Source organism: Entelurus aequoreus, linkage group LG18 (assembly GCF_033978785.1).
Source record: "Entelurus aequoreus isolate RoL-2023_Sb linkage group LG18, RoL_Eaeq_v1.1, whole genome shotgun sequence".
NCBI classification, from domain to species: Eukaryota; Metazoa; Chordata; class Actinopteri; order Syngnathiformes; family Syngnathidae; genus Entelurus; species Entelurus aequoreus.
Genome location: NC_084748.1, coordinates 17,978,053 through 17,996,124, shown reverse-complemented (window position 1 = coordinate 17,996,124; position 18,072 = coordinate 17,978,053). Strand labels below are relative to the sequence as shown.

The 18,072-nt window shown below is 40.4% G+C and overlaps 1 protein-coding gene across 1 annotated transcript in view; it reads right to left on the bottom strand.

The window, feature by feature from the left end:
- Nucleotides 1–1,624: 1,624 nt before the first annotated feature.
- LOC133633883 (uncharacterized) overlaps nucleotides 1,625–18,072 on the bottom strand; it is an 80,943-nt gene continuing 64,495 nt past the window's right edge. Inside the window, exon 5 of the transcript XR_009821850.1 lies at nucleotides 1,625–2,454. The gene's annotated coding sequence lies outside the window, so the exon portion shown is untranslated. The remainder of the gene's footprint in view (nucleotides 2,455–18,072) is intronic.

Here is an 18,072-nt window from a genome sequence, read left to right as displayed (position 1 = left end):
CTGAGAGACGGAATTAAGAGGAGGTGGGCACAGTGACACAGAGGGTAATTAAAGAGGACAGAGATGTAGGAGATGCAGGGCAGCGGCAGGAGAGGACAGAGGACAGGAAAGGGGGGTGAGCATGAGAGAGTCAAAAGAATGACTTTGATGGGAATGTTTGCATTATTTGGAGCGTTTCGTCTCCAGAAGACACAGGTGTATGAATCATGACTGACTTACTAACATGGCAACAAGATTGGTTGCTATGCTGCTTGACAGAAGTCATTAAGTGACTGCTATACAAGATGTACACTGACTACTCTAATATACATCCTTGTTACATTCACAGTGTATGGGCCAGGGATGTCCAAACTTTTTGACTGGGGGGCCGAATTGGGCTTAGAAAATTTGTCCGGGGGCCGAAAACTATATATATATATATATATATATATATATATATATATATATATATATATATATATATATATATATATATATATATATTAGGGCTGTGAATATTTGGGTGTCCCACGATTCGATTCAATATCGATTCTTGGGGTCACGATTCGATTCAAAATCGATTTATTTTCAATTCAACACGATTCTCGATTCAAAAACGATTTTTTCCCGATTCAAAACAATTCTCTATTCATTCAATACATAGGATTTCAGCAGGATCTACCCCAGTCTGCTGACATGCAAGCAGAGTAGTAGATTTTTGTAAAAAGCTTTTATAATTGTAAAGGACAATGTTTTATCAACTGATTGCAATAATGTAAATTTGTTTTAACTATTAAATGAACCAAAAATATGACTTATTTTATCTTTGTGAAAATATTGGACACAGTGTGTTGTCAAGCTTATGAGATGCGATGCAAGTGTAAGCCACTGTGACACTATTGTTCTTTTTTTATTTTTATAAATGTCTAATGATAATGTCAATGAGGGATTTTTAATCACTGCTATGTTGAAATTGTTACTAATATTGATACTGTTGTTGATAATATTCATTTTTGTTTCACTACTTTTGGTTTGTTCTGTGTCGTGTTTGTGTCTCCTCTCAGTTGCTCTGTTTTTGCAGTTCTGAGTGTTGCTGGGTCAGGTTTGGTTTTGGAATTGGATTGCATTGTTATGGTATTGTTGTGTATTGTTTTGTTGGATTGATTAATTAAAAAAAAAAAAAAAAGTTTTTTAAATAAAAAAATAAAAAAATCGATTTAAAAAAAATGAGAATCGATTCTGTATCGCACAACGAATCGATTTTTTTCCCACACCTCTAATTATATATACATATATATATATATATATATATATATATATATATATATATATATATATATATATATATATATATATATATATACACACCTCTAATTATATATACATATATATATATATATATATATATATATATATATATATATATATATATATATATATATATATATATATATATATATATATATATATATATATATATATATATATATATATATATATATATATGTATATATAATTAGAGGTGTGGGAAAAAAATCGATTCGTTGTGCATATATATATATATATATATATATATATATATATATATATATATATATATATATATATATATATATATATATATATATATATATATGCCACCCCAAGTTTGAGATATGCTCACAACACAAATACACACACACTCTGCTCTCATGAAACATCTCTCGACTGCAGATGCCAGATATTTGAAGTTTTTAATTTGTTTACTTTCCCGAGAAATTAATTACATTTATTAAAGACAAATTCCGTTAGTAGTTCAATTACAATTTAGTTGAAGTAACAGTAGTTACCTACTTTTCAAAAGTAATTTTCTGAACACTGGTTTTCAGTAAGAATCTCCACTCGGGCCACATCCAAGACATTCTGTGACTGCTGGCCGGGCCGTAGCCTACCTCTTCCAATTTTGACAAAAAAAGGTAAGCATGCACAGTGTGTTCTAGGCGTGCAAAAGTGGTTAAAGTCCAAATTTCAGAGGAGCTGCTGTTTTATCAGCCAATCATTAATTTCATCTTTTCATTGATGTAACTTACCAGATGTCTCAATATTCTGTAAACACATTAAGGGCCAGTGTCAGGTTCAAACACAGATGACATCTATTAATCAAGACAAGAAGCAAAGAATTAAACAGAGACATAATTACATTTGGCTCAATTTGAGGAGAGACGCCTGGACACTGTACCCTTGAACAGTTTCTCAGCATGCTCTGGCGAAAGACTGTACGCCTTCTCTTTTATTTGGACTTTCCCTGATTACATGGCAACAGCTGTTTCTAAGGGCCGTGCGTCGTAAAAAGGTGCTGCCTTTGGTTACAGAACAGTTCAAAAGAAAAGGTCGTAAAACAGTTCAAAGAAGAGGTCGTAAACAGTTCACAGAAAAGGTCGCCTTGAGGGGAGTCAGGCCCTGCTTTTGTAGTTCTTGGGTCAAGACAATATCTTTCTGTTGATTACAAAACATGAAAGAAACAGAACACCTTCTTGTTGCTTTCCATCCTACACAGTGGAGTTTTACAAGCCTTCTTTTTGGTAGGTTAAAAGACAGCTTTTGTCTTCTCGCCGGGAACTCATTTCAACACAAAAGTATCGTGATAACTTAGATACAATTATTCTGACAGCCAGATTTACTAAGATCCAAATACCACGCGGTAAACAGCAATTGCAATCTATAAACTAGCGTGTACTATTAGTGGGCGTGTGATTTACTAACACTGTGTGTGCAGTTGTAACGGTGGCACAGACCGCCTTATGTAAATGAGAATTTTATGTGTACTAAACAGGGCATCGCCATGGAAACGCTCATTTACTGCACATTGTTATGTTTTCAAACAAGCGGGAGACATGTACCAATTTTTATGGGCCTTTTAGAGGCACTTTTAATGTTTTTTTTTGTATTAACTGCTGAAGGTGCAATCATTGGAGAGAAGCTGCACTTACAGCGGCTCAAGCTGCAAAAAAATGCATACTTAAAGAAGTTTTTTCATATGAAAATACTTAACATTTATGCTGTGCAGCACATTGGAGAGGAATCCAATGATGCAGACAGCTGTGAGTAAAACAGGTCTTTACTTGACAAGTGTACTCACAGAGGCACTCTTCACAGGAGGTAACAAAAGGCGACGGTGCAAACAGGAGAAAACAAATGGGCACTGTAGGAAAAAAACAAGTGCTAGATACAAAAAATAAACTAAACTTGGGTAGGAGTTGCAAGATGTGCCGACTACAAACAACACCAAGCTGGATGGCACTGGGACTGGCCAATATAGCATTAACCAGGTACTAGGAGACGTCACCAGGCATGGAGAGCCAAGGGGGGGAATCGCCGAGTGCCATCCAGCTGGCACGATGCTGCTTGAGTAGGGCCAGGGCAAATTGGAAGCAGCTGGGCACGTCTCACAACGCAGACAGAGGAGGAATGCAGTCAGAAATCAAATGATAAACTGCGCAAAAAGAGGGGAACTAAAATATAAACCACAGGGTGGCAGCAAGCGATGACAATATATTATATGTGAAGGAAAAAAACATCATTAAAAAGTATTCAATAACACCAAAATACATCAATTTAAGTCGTTTTAGTCAGCCCTTTATGTCCTCTAGTATGTACACAATTATGAAATGATGTTGCTGAATAGATAATGCGTCTAATTTTTTCTTCTTCCTGCGAATCCAAAAATGTTTACACACACACACACACACACACACACACACACACACACACACACACACACACACACACACACACACACACACACACACACACACACACACACACACACACACACACACACACGCACGCAAATAAATAAAACTGTAAATTGTAACTCCTTCACTCCGCACTCCATCCAGCTGTATAATCACTCGCCATCCAGGAATGGATGATATCTGTCTATTACCTGACACCTTCTATGTTAGCTACCTCTCTTTGTTTATAATGTACATTTTATGCTGCCCTTTTTTTTTTTTGCTGCAGCTGTTACATGTACTGTAATATTGTACTTGGTAATTGGGATTTGTTATATATTGTATATATTGTATATAGCGATGTCCGATAATGGCTTTTTTGCCGATATCCGATATTCCGATATTGTCCAACTCTTAATTACCGGTACCGATATCAACCGATACCGATATATACAGTCGTGGAATTAACACATTATTATGCTTAATTTTGTTGTGATGCCCCGCTGGAAGCATTAAACAATGTAACAAGGTTTTCCAAATTAAGAGAACAACTTCAACTCAAGTTATGGAAAAAAAATGCTAACATGGCACTGCCATATTTATTATTGAAGTCACAAAGTGCATTTTTTTTTAACATGCCTCAAAACAGCAGCTTGGAATCTGGGACATGCTCTCCCTGAGATAATCCAGAGGAGGTTGAGGTAGGCGGGGTTGGGGGGGGGGGGTTTGGGGTAGGGGTAGCGGGGGGTGTATATTGTAGCGTCCCGGAAGAGTTAGTGCTGCAAGGGGTTCTGGGTATTTGTTCTGTGGTGTTTATGTTGTGTTACGGTGCGGATGTTCTCCCGAAATGTGTTTGTCATTCTTGTTTGGTGTGGGTTCACAGTGTGGCGCATATTTGTGACAGTGTTAAAGTTGTTTATACGGTCACCCTCAGTGTGACCTGTATGGCTGTTGATCAAGTATGCCTTGCATTCACTTGTGAGTGTGCCAAAAGCCGTATATAGTATGTGACTTGGCCGGCACGCAAAGGCAGTGCCTTCAAGGTTCATTGGCGCTCTGTGCTTCTTCCTACGTCCGTGTACACAGCGGTGTTTTAAAAAGTCATAAATTTGACTTTTCGAAACCGATACCGATAATGTTGAAACCGATACCGATCATTTCCGATATTACATTTTAAAGCATTTATCGGCCGATAATATCGGCAGTCCGATATTATCGGACATCCCTAATTATATACACATATAATAAATATATCAGTATATATATTATAAATTGTATATATAATATGTAAATATTACATGTTATATTTTACATTGCTACTATGGTACATTTTTAGTCTACTTTATACCTTTTGTTTTCGCCCTCTTTTTGTGTCCTTGTGTGCATTATCCTTTCCATCCTTTGTAATTGAGCTAATGTGTGGAACAATTTCCCTTGTGGATCAGTAAAGTTTGTCTAAGTCTAAGGATTCTCGTCCGTCCTTCATAGCACCGATCCTGCAGCCGCGTGTAGAACGCTCACTTTGCACATCCTTTCTGACACGTGCTAAATAAAACACAAAATAGTGCTGGCCAAACGACGATGGGAGTTTTGATGATAAGCATATATTTTGCATGTTAACGAGGACAAAAAAAACGCAACAATGGATTGCACGCCTTATTCTGCTTACAGACGCCATCCACTCAGCTTTGCGTGTGCTATCAGGTTTGCACGTGTTTTAGTGCATTTAAACCTTTAATAAGTAAAAGTATGTCCCTTTTTTTACCAGCTAAATTCAAATTTAAACTATTCAATTTGCCTCCTATTTTCTACCAAGCACATTCATGAGCACACCTGCACCATCTAACCACTACATATCCCAAAATGTTGACTTTTGATCTTGTGGATGCAGCCGCATCCTTTCAGCCAACGCTAAGGTGATTTCAAATGACTTCCTCCCACACGGGCACTTAGGCGCCCTCCACCGCCATGGAGAGACAACAAAGCATTGCAGGTACACGGAACATTACACGTACTCCATTATGAGTGCTCCTCCAAGAGCGCGAGAAATGCCCCGCCATGGGCGCTTCACCGTCACTTTTGCACGCCGCTCTTTAATGCGACTCTGCGCGTATCAAAACGCAACCGCTTTTGACTCCCGACAAAACAAACCCTCGCTTTCTTATTTCCTCCCGGGTGTTTGGGAAAAAAACAAACAAACAAAAAACAAAAAAAGAGAGAAGCTCAAAAGGAGAGTACGCAGCTGGCAAATAAGCCGCGACAGCGTTATGTTGTGGGTGACATCAGAGAGAAGAGAGCGTGTAGGTTGCAGGAATCTTTTATGCGGAGCCATCACGCTCGGAGACGGCGCCATTGAACGCTGCGACGCTCAGACAACTCTAACCTAACAAACTGAGTTTGAGTTTGAGTTTATTTGGAACATGCAAGCATACAACATGATACATCACAATTTCCAGTTTCTCTTTTCAACATGTTCGAAAAGGAGTAGGAAGAAGCAGAGCTTATTTAATCCTACCCCTTTTCTTTTACATAACAGTTGCTAAAACTTTTATTCACTTCTTGTTCTCAATTTATTCACAATATACTCCATAAGTAATCACAAAAAAAAAATAAAAATAAATAATAATTGGTGAAGTAAATTACATTTCATATGATGAGATAAGTAAGATTATTTTGAGAGTGAAAGAATGGATTAAATAAATAAATTGAGAATGTTTATCATGGTTCTTCTTCTTTGTACTTTGTAAACACTTTAAGTTTGAAGAGTTTCTTGAAGTGGATCATATTAGTACATTGTTTGATTGCTTTGCTTAATCCATTCCATAATTTAATTCCACATACTGATATACTGAAGGTCTTAAGTGTTGTACGTGCGTACAAATGTTTTAAATTACATTTTTCTCTAAGATTATATTTGTCCTCTTTTTTTGAGAAGAATTGTTGTATATTCTTGGGTAGCAGGTTATAGTTTGCTTTGTGTATAATTTTAGCTGTTTGCAAATTCACTATGTCGTGGAATTTCAGTATCTTTGATTCAATAAATAAAGGATTTGTATGTTCTTTATATCCAACATTATGTATAATTCTAACTGATCTTTTTTGTAACACCGTTAATGAATGAACTGTACTTGTGTAATTATTTCCCCATATTTCTACACAGTAGCTCAGATATGGTAACACTAGTGAGCAGTAGAGAATATGAAGTGATTTTTTGTCAAGAACATCCATCCATCCATTTCCTACCGCTTATTCCCTTCGGGGTCGCAGGGGGCGCTGGAGCCTATCTCAGCTACATGTTTTGCTTTATTCATTATTGACGTGTTTCTTGCTACGTTATGTTGTATATTTTTTACGTGAGATTCTTGACCTCAAAAAAACAACAACTGCTAAAACAAATTAAAACGATTCAAACTGCTTAAGCCGAAATCCTCAATTTAAAACACATTTATGATGAAATTAGAGCCAAGAAAATAGTCAATGAAACGTTTTTAACATGAAGGATCGCATCTTAGAACTTTATTACAACACTTTTCTGAGAAACATGCTTTGCGTTTTGTTTGCGTTATTGTTTGCTAGCTCGCTGGTTAATGCAGGCTCATGGAGGATGATGTGATAGATGGGCAATGACAAGGTTATTATCCATCCTTCCATCCATCTTTTTCCGCTTATCAGAGGTCGGGTCGCGGGGGCAACAGCCTAAGCAGGGATGTCCAGACTTCCCTCTCCCAAACTACTTTGTCCAGCTCTTCCCGGGGGATCCCGAGGCGTTCCCAGGCCAGCCGGGAGACATAGTCTTCCCAATGTGTCCTGGGTCTTCCCCGTGGCCTCCTACCGGTCGGACACGCCCGAAACACCTCCCTATGGAGGTGTTCGGGTGGCATCCTGAGCAGATGCCCGAACCACCTCATCTGGCTCCTCTCGATGTGGAGGAGCAGCGGCTTTACTTTGAGCTCCCCCTGGATGACAGAGCTTCTCACCCTATCTCTAAGGGAGAGCCACGCCACCCGGCGGGGGAAACTCATGTCGGCCGCTTGTGCCAGTGATCTTGTCCTTTCGGTCATAACCCAAAGCTCATGACCTTAGGTGAGGATGGGAACGTAGATCGTCCGGTAAATTGAGAGCTTTGCCTTCCGGCTCAGCTCCTTCTTCACCACAACGGATCAACACAGCGTCCGCATTACTGAAGACGCCGCACCGATCCGCCTGTCGATCTCACGATCCACTCTTCCCTCACTCGTGAACAAGACTCAGAGGTACTTGAACTCCTCCACTTGGGGCAGGGTCTCCTCCCCAACCCGGAGATGGCACTCCACCCTTTTCCGGGCGAGATCCATGGACTCGGACAAGGTTATGTCGTTTTTGCATAACTGCTAGCTAACCAAGCAACAAACAAATGGCGATCAATACGTGATGCAAGTTTTAAACAAACAAATGTGGTTAATTTAAACAAAACTTACATTTTTTTCCCCCTGAAAGACATTCTGACAATGAAATTCCATTTGTGTCAAAATATGGGGGTATTTTTTTTTTTGAATACCGTATTTTCCGGACTATTTAAAATCCTTTTTCCCCCGTCAAAACTCGACAGTGCGCCTTATAACCCTGTATAGATTAATTCCGGTTTTCCTTACCGACCTCGAAGCAATTTGATTTGGTACATGGTGTAATGATAAGTGTGACCAGTAGATGGCAGTCAAACATAAGATACACGTGTAGACTGCACTATGATGGCAATATGACCCAAGTAAACAACACCAACATTTTATATGTTCCATTGAAAATACAGAACGTTAGACACAGCGCTCAAAAATCAATCAAAATGTTTTTAGTATGACATTGGTAAGCTATGAAGCAGCACCGCTTGGTGTGCTTCGACATAGGAGTATTATTATGGTGTGTATAAGGTAAAACATTATCTGGCGTCTTGTTTCGCAATATTATGCAAAAGAAACTTTTCTTACCTTCTGGTACCTGCTGATCTGCTTACATCCTGAAAAATAGCGCGCGTCCGCCTTTGTAGTCCGTGCCAAAGCCGTAATCGATAAGCTTCTTTTTTTCACTCTATCTTCTTTATGGACATTCATCCTCCGCTGTTGCCATTTCTAATATAAAGTAGTGTAAAGTTCTTACTTATATCTGTCAGTAAACTCGCCATGAAAGCGCTAAAACATACCGGTGTAGTGAGTTTACATTATTCACCCAAGGAACTTTATTTATTAGAGAGTTCCCGTCGGACGCTTTTTCATGGGACACATTTCCTGTGTTGTTGTTGCACTAGTGAGCCACGGATGAGGAGATGCTGAATGTCCTGAATGTCATTAAAACAGTTAGCTCCATCTTTTGACACTTCTTCTACTCCCGTCCTTGCACGCTACACCGCTACAACAAAGATGACGGGGAGAAGACGCTGCCGAAGGTGAGCCACGTAAAAAAGACCGGCCACAAAACGTTGCATCTGGAAGCGACTGTCAGAAGATGATAATTTACTCTCTGTTCAGCACCACTTCCATTGGCAGCAAAACAGGCCCAGAGCTTAATACTACCACCAGCACGGTTGACGGTAGGAATGGTGTTCCTGGGATTAAAGGCCTCACCTTTTCTCCTCCAAACATATTGCTGGGTATTTTGGCCAAACAGCTCAATTTTTGTTTTATCTGACATCACATGGACAAAGATAAGACCTTCTGTGGTCAGATGAAACAAAAATTGAGCTGTACATTGCTGTGTGTATACTTTTGACCCAGCAGATTTGGTCACATTTTCAGTAGACCCATAATAAATTCATAAAACAACCAAACTTCATGAATGTTTTTTGTGACCAACAAGTATGTGCTCCAATCACTCTATCACAAAAAAAATAAGAGTTGTACAAATGATTGGAAACTCAAGACAGCCATGACATTATGTTCTTTACAAGTGTATGTAAACTTTTGACCACGACTGTAGATCGATCCAGGGGCTCGCCAAAACATGTATTCATATCTCTAAGGTTAAAATCGGTTATCGGTTTGCACTAGAGATGTCCGATGATATCGGCAGACCGATATTATCGGCCGATAAATGCTTTAAAATGTAATATCGGAAATTATTGGTATCGGTTTCAAAAACTAAAATGTATGACTTTTTAAAACGCCGCTGTACAGAGTGGTACACGGATGTAGGGAGAAGTACAGAGCGCCAATAAACCTTAAAGACACTGCCTTTGCGTGCCGGCCCAATCACATAATACTAGGGCTGCAACAACTAATCGATTAAATCGATTAAAATCAATTATAAAAATAGTTGGGGATTAATTTAGTCATCGATTCGTTGGATCTATGACTAAATTAATTAATTTTTTATTTTATTTTATTTTATTTTTTATAAACCTTTATTTATAAACTGTAACATGTACAAACAGCTGAGAAACAATAATCAAACTAAGTATGGTGCCAGTATGGCTGTTTTTTTTCCAATAAAATACTGCAAAGGATAGAAATGTAGTTTGTCTCTTTTATCCGATTATTAATCGATTAATCGAAGTAACAATCGACAGATTAATCGATTATCATATTAATCGTTAGTTGCAGCCCTACATAATACCTACGGCTTTTCCCACACACAAGTGAATGCAACGCATACTTGGTCAACAGCCATACAGGTCACACTGAGGGTGGACGTATAAACAACTTTAACACTGTTACAAATATGCGCCACACTGTGAACCCACACCAAACAAGAATGACAAACGTTCTCTTCCGGGACGCTACAATATACACCCCCCGCTACTCCCCCTCACACACACACACCTCAACCCCGCCCACCTCAACCTCCTCATGCTCTCTCAGGGAGAGCATGTCCCAAATTCCAAGCTGCTGTTTTGAGGCACGTTAAAAAAAATTATGCACTTTGTGACTTCAATAATAAATATGGCAGTACCATGTTGGCATTTTTTTTCCATAACTTGAGTTGATTTATTTTGGAAAACCTTGTTACATTGTTTAATGCATCCAGCAGGGCATCACAACAAAATTAGGCATAATAATGTGTTAATTCCATGACTGTATATATCGGTATCGGTTGATATCGGAACCGGTAATTAAGAGTTGGACAATATCGGAATATCGGACATCTCTAGTTTGCACTGATTATTTCTTTACACCTCTAACATTTTGGAAACAACAGCCTTTTCTCCAATGATCACCTGTGTCCAATACCCACCCTGTGCTTTAGCAAAATCAACGCTCCGGCAAATTTGACTTTTGCGTCTCCTAAACCAGAGGCAGACGTGGTCAAGTGGCATTTACGGCAAGAAATGGAGCGCGACGCTGTAAGGGCTCCCGCTGTACAGCTAACGACTGACGAGCTTAAAGGATGAGACCGACTACTCTCATTAGAGACAGCTCCATTGTTGGTAATGACGATAGCATTTGTGCCGCCCGCTAAAGCAGAGATATCTCTTTTGGCTGACTCGCGCCATATTTCGCATGGCTGACTTGTTTACCTGCCAGCTTTATTGGGCTGTAAGTCTACATTTATTAGCATATACAGTGCATCCATAAAAGCCGGCCCGGCGTATCATTCAAGCTACGCCGCACTGCAGCATCCACAGAGTGAGATCTGACGGGATCATTTGCTCGAAAGTTCCTCTTCCTCTCAAAGTTTGATGGTTGGCAGCCGGGAGCCCCCGACGCCCCACTTCCACCCCCCGCCAACACCACCCCTCAGGGCTTTATGAGGATGTGCAGGTGTCATCTTTGCGCTTTACCACATTTCTAGATGAGTCACCTCCGATCTTTAATTGCATGTTGCTGCTCTCCCACAGCCGTCGGCTGTTGACAGCCTTCACGCGCGCTAATGTGGCGCGAAGAGCGTCTTGGCAACCTGCTAGGTGACAAAGCAAAAAGCGCAGACAGGTAAATTACGTTCTCTATAGGAAATCACACATTTTTTGCTTTCTCTTTATGACGGCACGGAACAAAACGGCAAAGAGTGACGGCATCCAGACGGATTTTCCTGCACCGGGGTGTGTATCCCTTGTGTGGTGTTCGGGTCTGTGGGACCCGTTTTCATTTTTTATTAAAAGAAAAATGATACAATTAATACATTTTTCAAACTGAGACTCACTGACTTTAGCTCATTTTCTGTGAAGAACATATATCAGAATACATATTTAATGACCACACACCATACACCCCCCCTACACATTTCTATTACATGTAAGATGTCCGGGTCCACTGGACCCGGGGCTAATAGAAGTGTGGAAATTGATGTTCTGTGTACAACACACAAACCCGCATGCACGCACGCCTGCCCGCACGCACCCGCACGCACGCCCGCCTGCACGCCCGCCCGCACGCCTGCCCGCACGCACCCGCACGCACGCCCGCCCGCACGTACGCACGCACACACCCGCACGCACGCCCGCCCGCACGCACGCACACACCCGCACGCACACACCCGCACGCACGCCCGCCCGCACGTACGCACGCACGCACACACACACACACAGGCCTACACAGGAGGAGAACAGAGTGTAGGTACACAGAACATCAGAGGGTCAAATGTGCGAGAAAATGAGAGCAGACAGTGTTGACAAACAATGTTGCAACCTTGTGTGGGAATTGCAGGTGCAGAAACACAAAAGAAGAATCCCTGTGGGATGCAGAAACTGGCAGGGAAATTTTTCCGTGCAACGTTCATATTGTTGTTACTCAGCCAGCGTTTGTGGGTCTGATGGACCCGTTGCATTTTGTGGCTTTTAATGCCTCACAATCAAACACTTTTATGTTAAAATACTGAACAGATGTTTATTGGGATAAGGTACACATCTGTTCAGTATTTTAACATAAAGGTGTTTGATTGTGAGGCATTAAAAGCCACAAAATGCAACGGGTCCATCAGACCCACAAATACTGGCTGAGTAACAACAATATGAACATTATACAAGGGGTATTCAAGTGGCTTCTCTTATCCATTCTCCCATTCATACCTTATTTACCGTCCCGCCGCTCTCATTTGCATCATAATGACGAAAGCCTACCCAATGGTGTAATAGTCTCCAATATATGCAGGAGATTCCCGGGGGGACTGGTGCAGACCGGTGAGGGGCTTTCGTCTTCAGTCCAAAGTGCAGCCGCGATATTAACAGAGTGGACTTTCTGCAATATTCTCACATTTGAACCAATACGGTACTAATTCCTGGTGCCTAGGAATCAATAACGGTACCAATTTTCGTTTGTGTGTGTTCATGTGTTTGATAATAAAATATATATTTGTTAGAATTAGCATTTAATGAGTGGAAGAAGTGTCAAAAGATGGAGCTAACTGTTTTAATGACATTCAGACTTTACTTAAATCAATAACGAAGCAGCATCTTCTCATCCGTGGCTCACTAGTGCAACAACTAAAACTCTGGAACGATCTCCCTTACCATGAATTGATTAACGTGGACCCCGTCTTAAACAAGTTGAAAAACTTATTCGGGTGTTACCATTTAGTGGTCAATTGTACGGAATATGTACTGTACTGTGCAATCTACTAATAAAAGTTTCAATCAATCAATCAATCCATGTAAGACAGGCCCCTTCTTTGGCTACTTTTAAGACCCTTCTTAAAACCCATTTTTATGAGACTTTAAACTGTTTTCAACTTTTTAACTGCTTTTTATCTAACAAATTGTTCTTAAGATCATTTGTATTTTACCTCTGTTTTAAATGTTATTTTTTAGTCTGTCCTTTATTTCTTTGTGGTGTACAGCCCTTTGTTCTTCAACTGTGGTTGTTTTTAAAGGGCTTTATAAATAAAGTTGATATGGTATGGTATGGTAACAACGCCGTAAATGTGTATCGTGAAAAACCGTCCGACCGGAACTCTCTAATAACTAAAGTTCCGTGGGTGAATTATGTAAACCCACTACACTGGTAGTTCTTAGCGCTTCAGTAGCGAGATATAAATTAGAACTTTACGCTTCTTTATATTAGAAATGGCAACAGCAGAGGGTGAATGTCCCTTATCAAGCAGATAGAGAAAGAGAAGAACTCAGCACGGACTACAGTGGCGGACGTGCGCAAATTTTAAGGACTTATGCAAATCTCAAATACACATCAGCAGGTACCAGAGGGTAAGAAAAGTTGGTTTTGTATAATATTGTGAAACAAAACACCAGATAATATGTCTGCTAATGCTAATTTTGCAGTCCTTATGCTTGCTTGTGGCTGTCCATCGATTACGATGACGACGTTGCTCCAGTAATTGGTTATTGAGGGGGGTTTCGTACATGCCATTGCATGTGGCTGTGCAGGCCAATGCCCGACCCGCATGGTTTGCCACATGTGGGGCAGATGTAGTCCACGCTTGAGAGGGGGGCTCCTGATGTCGCTGTATACGTTGATGATTTCTACTCTCAGTGGTCTGCTCCTGGAGATGAGCAATGCCGGTGTGACTGCAGTTATACACACCCAATAGTAATACATGTATCTCTGACTACGGTAGCTGTAATGGGCCGACAATCCATCAAGCGGTGCGGCTTCCAAGACATACTAAAACATGTTGACAGATTTTTGAGTGCCGTATGTCATGTTCTTTATTTTCAATGGAACATTTAAAGTTTTGGTGTTGTTTACTGGCATCCTATTGCAGTCTACACGTATCTCTTATGTGTGACTACCAGGGCTGTGAATCTTTGGGTGTCCCACGATTCGATTCAATATCGATTCTTGGGGACACGATTCGATTCAAAATCAATTTTTTTTTCAATTCAACACGATTCTCGATTCAAAAACGATTTTTTCACGATTCAAAAGGATTCTCTGTTCATTCAATACATAGGATTTCAGCAGGATCTACCCCAGTCTGCTGACATGCAAGCAGAGTAGTAGATTTTTGTAAAAAGCTTTTATAATTGTAAAGGACAATGTTTTATCAACTGATTGCAATAATGTAAATTTGTTTTAACTATTAAATGAACCAAAAATATGACAGTGTGTTGTCAAGCTTATGAGATGCGATGCAAGAGTAAGCCACTGTGGAACTATTGTTCATTTTTTATAAATGTCTATTGATAATGTCAATGAGGGATTTTTAATCACTGCTATGTTGAAATTGGAATTTTTTACTGATACTGTTGTTGATAATATTAATTTTTGTTCCACTACTTTTGGATTGTTCTGTGTCGTGTTTGTGTCTCCTCTCAATTGGTCTGTTTATTGCTGTTCTGAGTGTTGCTGGGTCAGGTTTGGTTTTGGAATTGGATTGCATTGTTATGGTATTGCTGTGTATTGTTTTGTTGGATTGATTAATTAAATTTTTTTTTTTTTTAAATTTACAATTAAAACATTTAAAAAAATCAAATCGATTTTTTAAAAATGAGAATCGATTCTGAATCGCACAACGTGAGAATCGCGATTCGAATTTGAATCGATTTTTTCCCACACCCCTAGTGACTACCATCTACTGTTCACACATATCATTACACCATGTACCAAATAAAATTGCTTTGAGGTCGGCAAGCAAAACCAGAATTATTCCGTACATTAGGCGCACCGGGTTATAAGGCGAACTGTTGATTTTTGAGAAAATGAAAGGATTTTAAGTCTGCCTTATAGTCCGAAAAATAGGGTACATTTAACTTACGTTTACGTTACGGGTTTCAACTTGTGTGTGTATGCTAGACAAAGACAGTGGATGACTGACAAGGGGCTTCAATCCAAATGTTTTCATTCCGCTATAGATAGCTCAAATGGAAACATTATGATTACATTTTCAGGAAATGTCAGAACTGGGATGAGGAACAAGTGATTCAATTTTGGGGCTGATCCGATTCACCTTCTGGACTTTTTTACTCTTGGGAGCTAGGGCCTGGAAAGTCGTGGGCTCTCCGAGTGCGTTTCTAGTTCTTCAAGTGATCCAACTCTACGATGGTCATCAGGGCAAACGTGCAGCAACAACCAAACGCATCCGATAAAAAAACGTGAAAAAGCCTGCACGCATGCATTTGCGTACAGAGCTTATCATGTCACAGGTGTCCTACTTCCTGTGCATACAAGTCAGTTAATCAGGAATTACGGAGCAGAGTCAAGAGGTAACATAGGGAACGTGATGGTATTTAATCCATACCACACTTGTTAATTGGATTTAGCTTTGATGTCCAATACCAGTGGTAATGGCACACTAGGGAAACGGTTTTCTGTTGAGGTTTGTTAGGCAAAAGGAAAACTCACCACAGCACGTCTATGACACATGAATGGCACGTAATTAAAGCGCAAATGACCTCTACCAAGGTCTTTACATGGTGAGCGAGGTGGCAGTAATCCAGTTTGAAGGAAACCTTTTATACAAAACCAACTGTTTTTACTTGATGGTATTTGGTACCTGTTTTTGTGTATCTGCGTAAGTCCCGAAAATGTGAAATGAAACCATGGAGGTATGGTGGTGATATTTATAAAACAATCTTGCCTTCATTCATACTTTCTCCAAACGATGCGTTTGGAATTTGCCCAATTTGTGACGTATATCTCCATATATGGTATTGGTTTACCCAAAGTGCTTTGCGCAAGTCCGCCACGTTTTAGTCAATAAGCTCCTTCTTTTTCGCTATCCTTTTGTTGTGGGGCGTACTGGCTCGTACATGCACATGCATCCTCCGCTGTTGCCATCTCTAATACAAAGTAGTGTATAGTTTGAACTTAATCTCTCCGTAAACTCCATATAGAAGCGTTAAAAACGACAACATGGCTAGCACGTAAATAAGACCGCCCACAAAACGGTGCATCCTGACAAGACGATTTGTAGATGGTCTGTAAAACATAATCTATGCAAAATGTTGACCAAAGAACCACCTTTACGTGTTATGTAGACCACAAAGAAGTGTTTTAAATGTAGAAAACTAATCATAATATGACCTCTTTAAAGGGACCCACCCCCCAATGCCTGCGGCAGGGGGTCTACCAAAGTGTGGTTGGCCAAATAGCACTCTGCGAGGTAGCCGGTTTGAAGGCATCCCTACCGCCTGGCTCAGCCATGGTAGGTGGTGCTCAGGGATTGTTGCCTAAAAAGTCCTGCAGTTGGTCTTTGCAAATATATTAGAATGAGGCGCAGGATCCTGCCAGGTAATTCCCAGGATGCGCTGAAGGCAGCGTATGTGAAACTACTCTAGTATCTAGTAAGTTACCCACCTTTACAGCTATTGAAAGAAAAGTGGTGATGCAGGTGGCTCAAGAGACCGCATTTATTTTGCCCAGATGAAGGTTTCTTTCCTGAAAAATCCAACACCGGAGTCTCCTAAAAGCAGCTCATGCCTGTTTGATTCAGTTATGTACTTCACAACCAGTACTGTTGTCTTTAGAGAGAATGCTTCTTTTGGTATTTGAAGGATGGGACAACGGACAGTTGCTCACCTGCAGCCGTAAAGGTGGGTGGTGTAGATCGGATGGTATTACTCCATTGGCATACCACCTCTGTTTTGATGTTATTTACAGACAATCCCACCCCGCTTTATGATGTGGCCGCAGCAGTAAGAACAGACTGGAAGTCTTCTGGGCTGTGAGCTAATTAGAGATTGACTGACTAACAATCTAAGTACCCACCTAAATGACTAAATTACTAATGGAAAAGAAATAGACAGACTGACTTACTAAATGTTAAACTAACCAACCAACCAACCAACCAAATGACTTAGTAATAGACTAACTAATTCCTGCACAGATTGACAAACAAACTGACTGACTACCAAGCTGACGGACTAATGTTCTAACTTGCAAACTGACTGTGGAGGGGGGCGTGGCCTGCGGGCCTGCAGCGAAGCGGGGTGTGCCAGGACCGGCTTCGAAATCAGCGACAGGTGCGTATATGGCCCACCTGGGCCTGGTTATCTAATCACCTTTCGCTCTGTTAAAAGGCAGCAGCCGGGAGGAGAGAGGGGTTGGAGTGGGAGTTAGAGCTGAAGGAGAGTCGGAACGAGAACGAGAGAAAAAGACAATTGCTGAAAAGCCACAAAAAGACTATATTTGGAAAAATAAAACGTCATTGTGAATCTAAACTGGACTCTCATGTCAATGCCTGGTGGTCCGAAGAACCCACTGGAGGAAAACCTCCACACTGACTGGCTGAAAAACACTACTAATGTACGAAAGGATTAACAGACTAACTAATACTTAACCAGTTTAGGAATGGATGAACTAACCTAATTAAGTAACAAACTGACTACCTAATTTCCCAACTGACTAACAAAAGTACTAAGTAATAACAAACCAACTTAGTAACGGAGTGATGTAGTGATCAGGCATGGGCATCGGATCTGGTACATTTTTGGTACCAACCTAATCCCACCAGTCCTACCGGGCACCAATTCAATCCACATCCAACGGTACATAGGTCATGCGACGTCACGCCCAGTTACAGA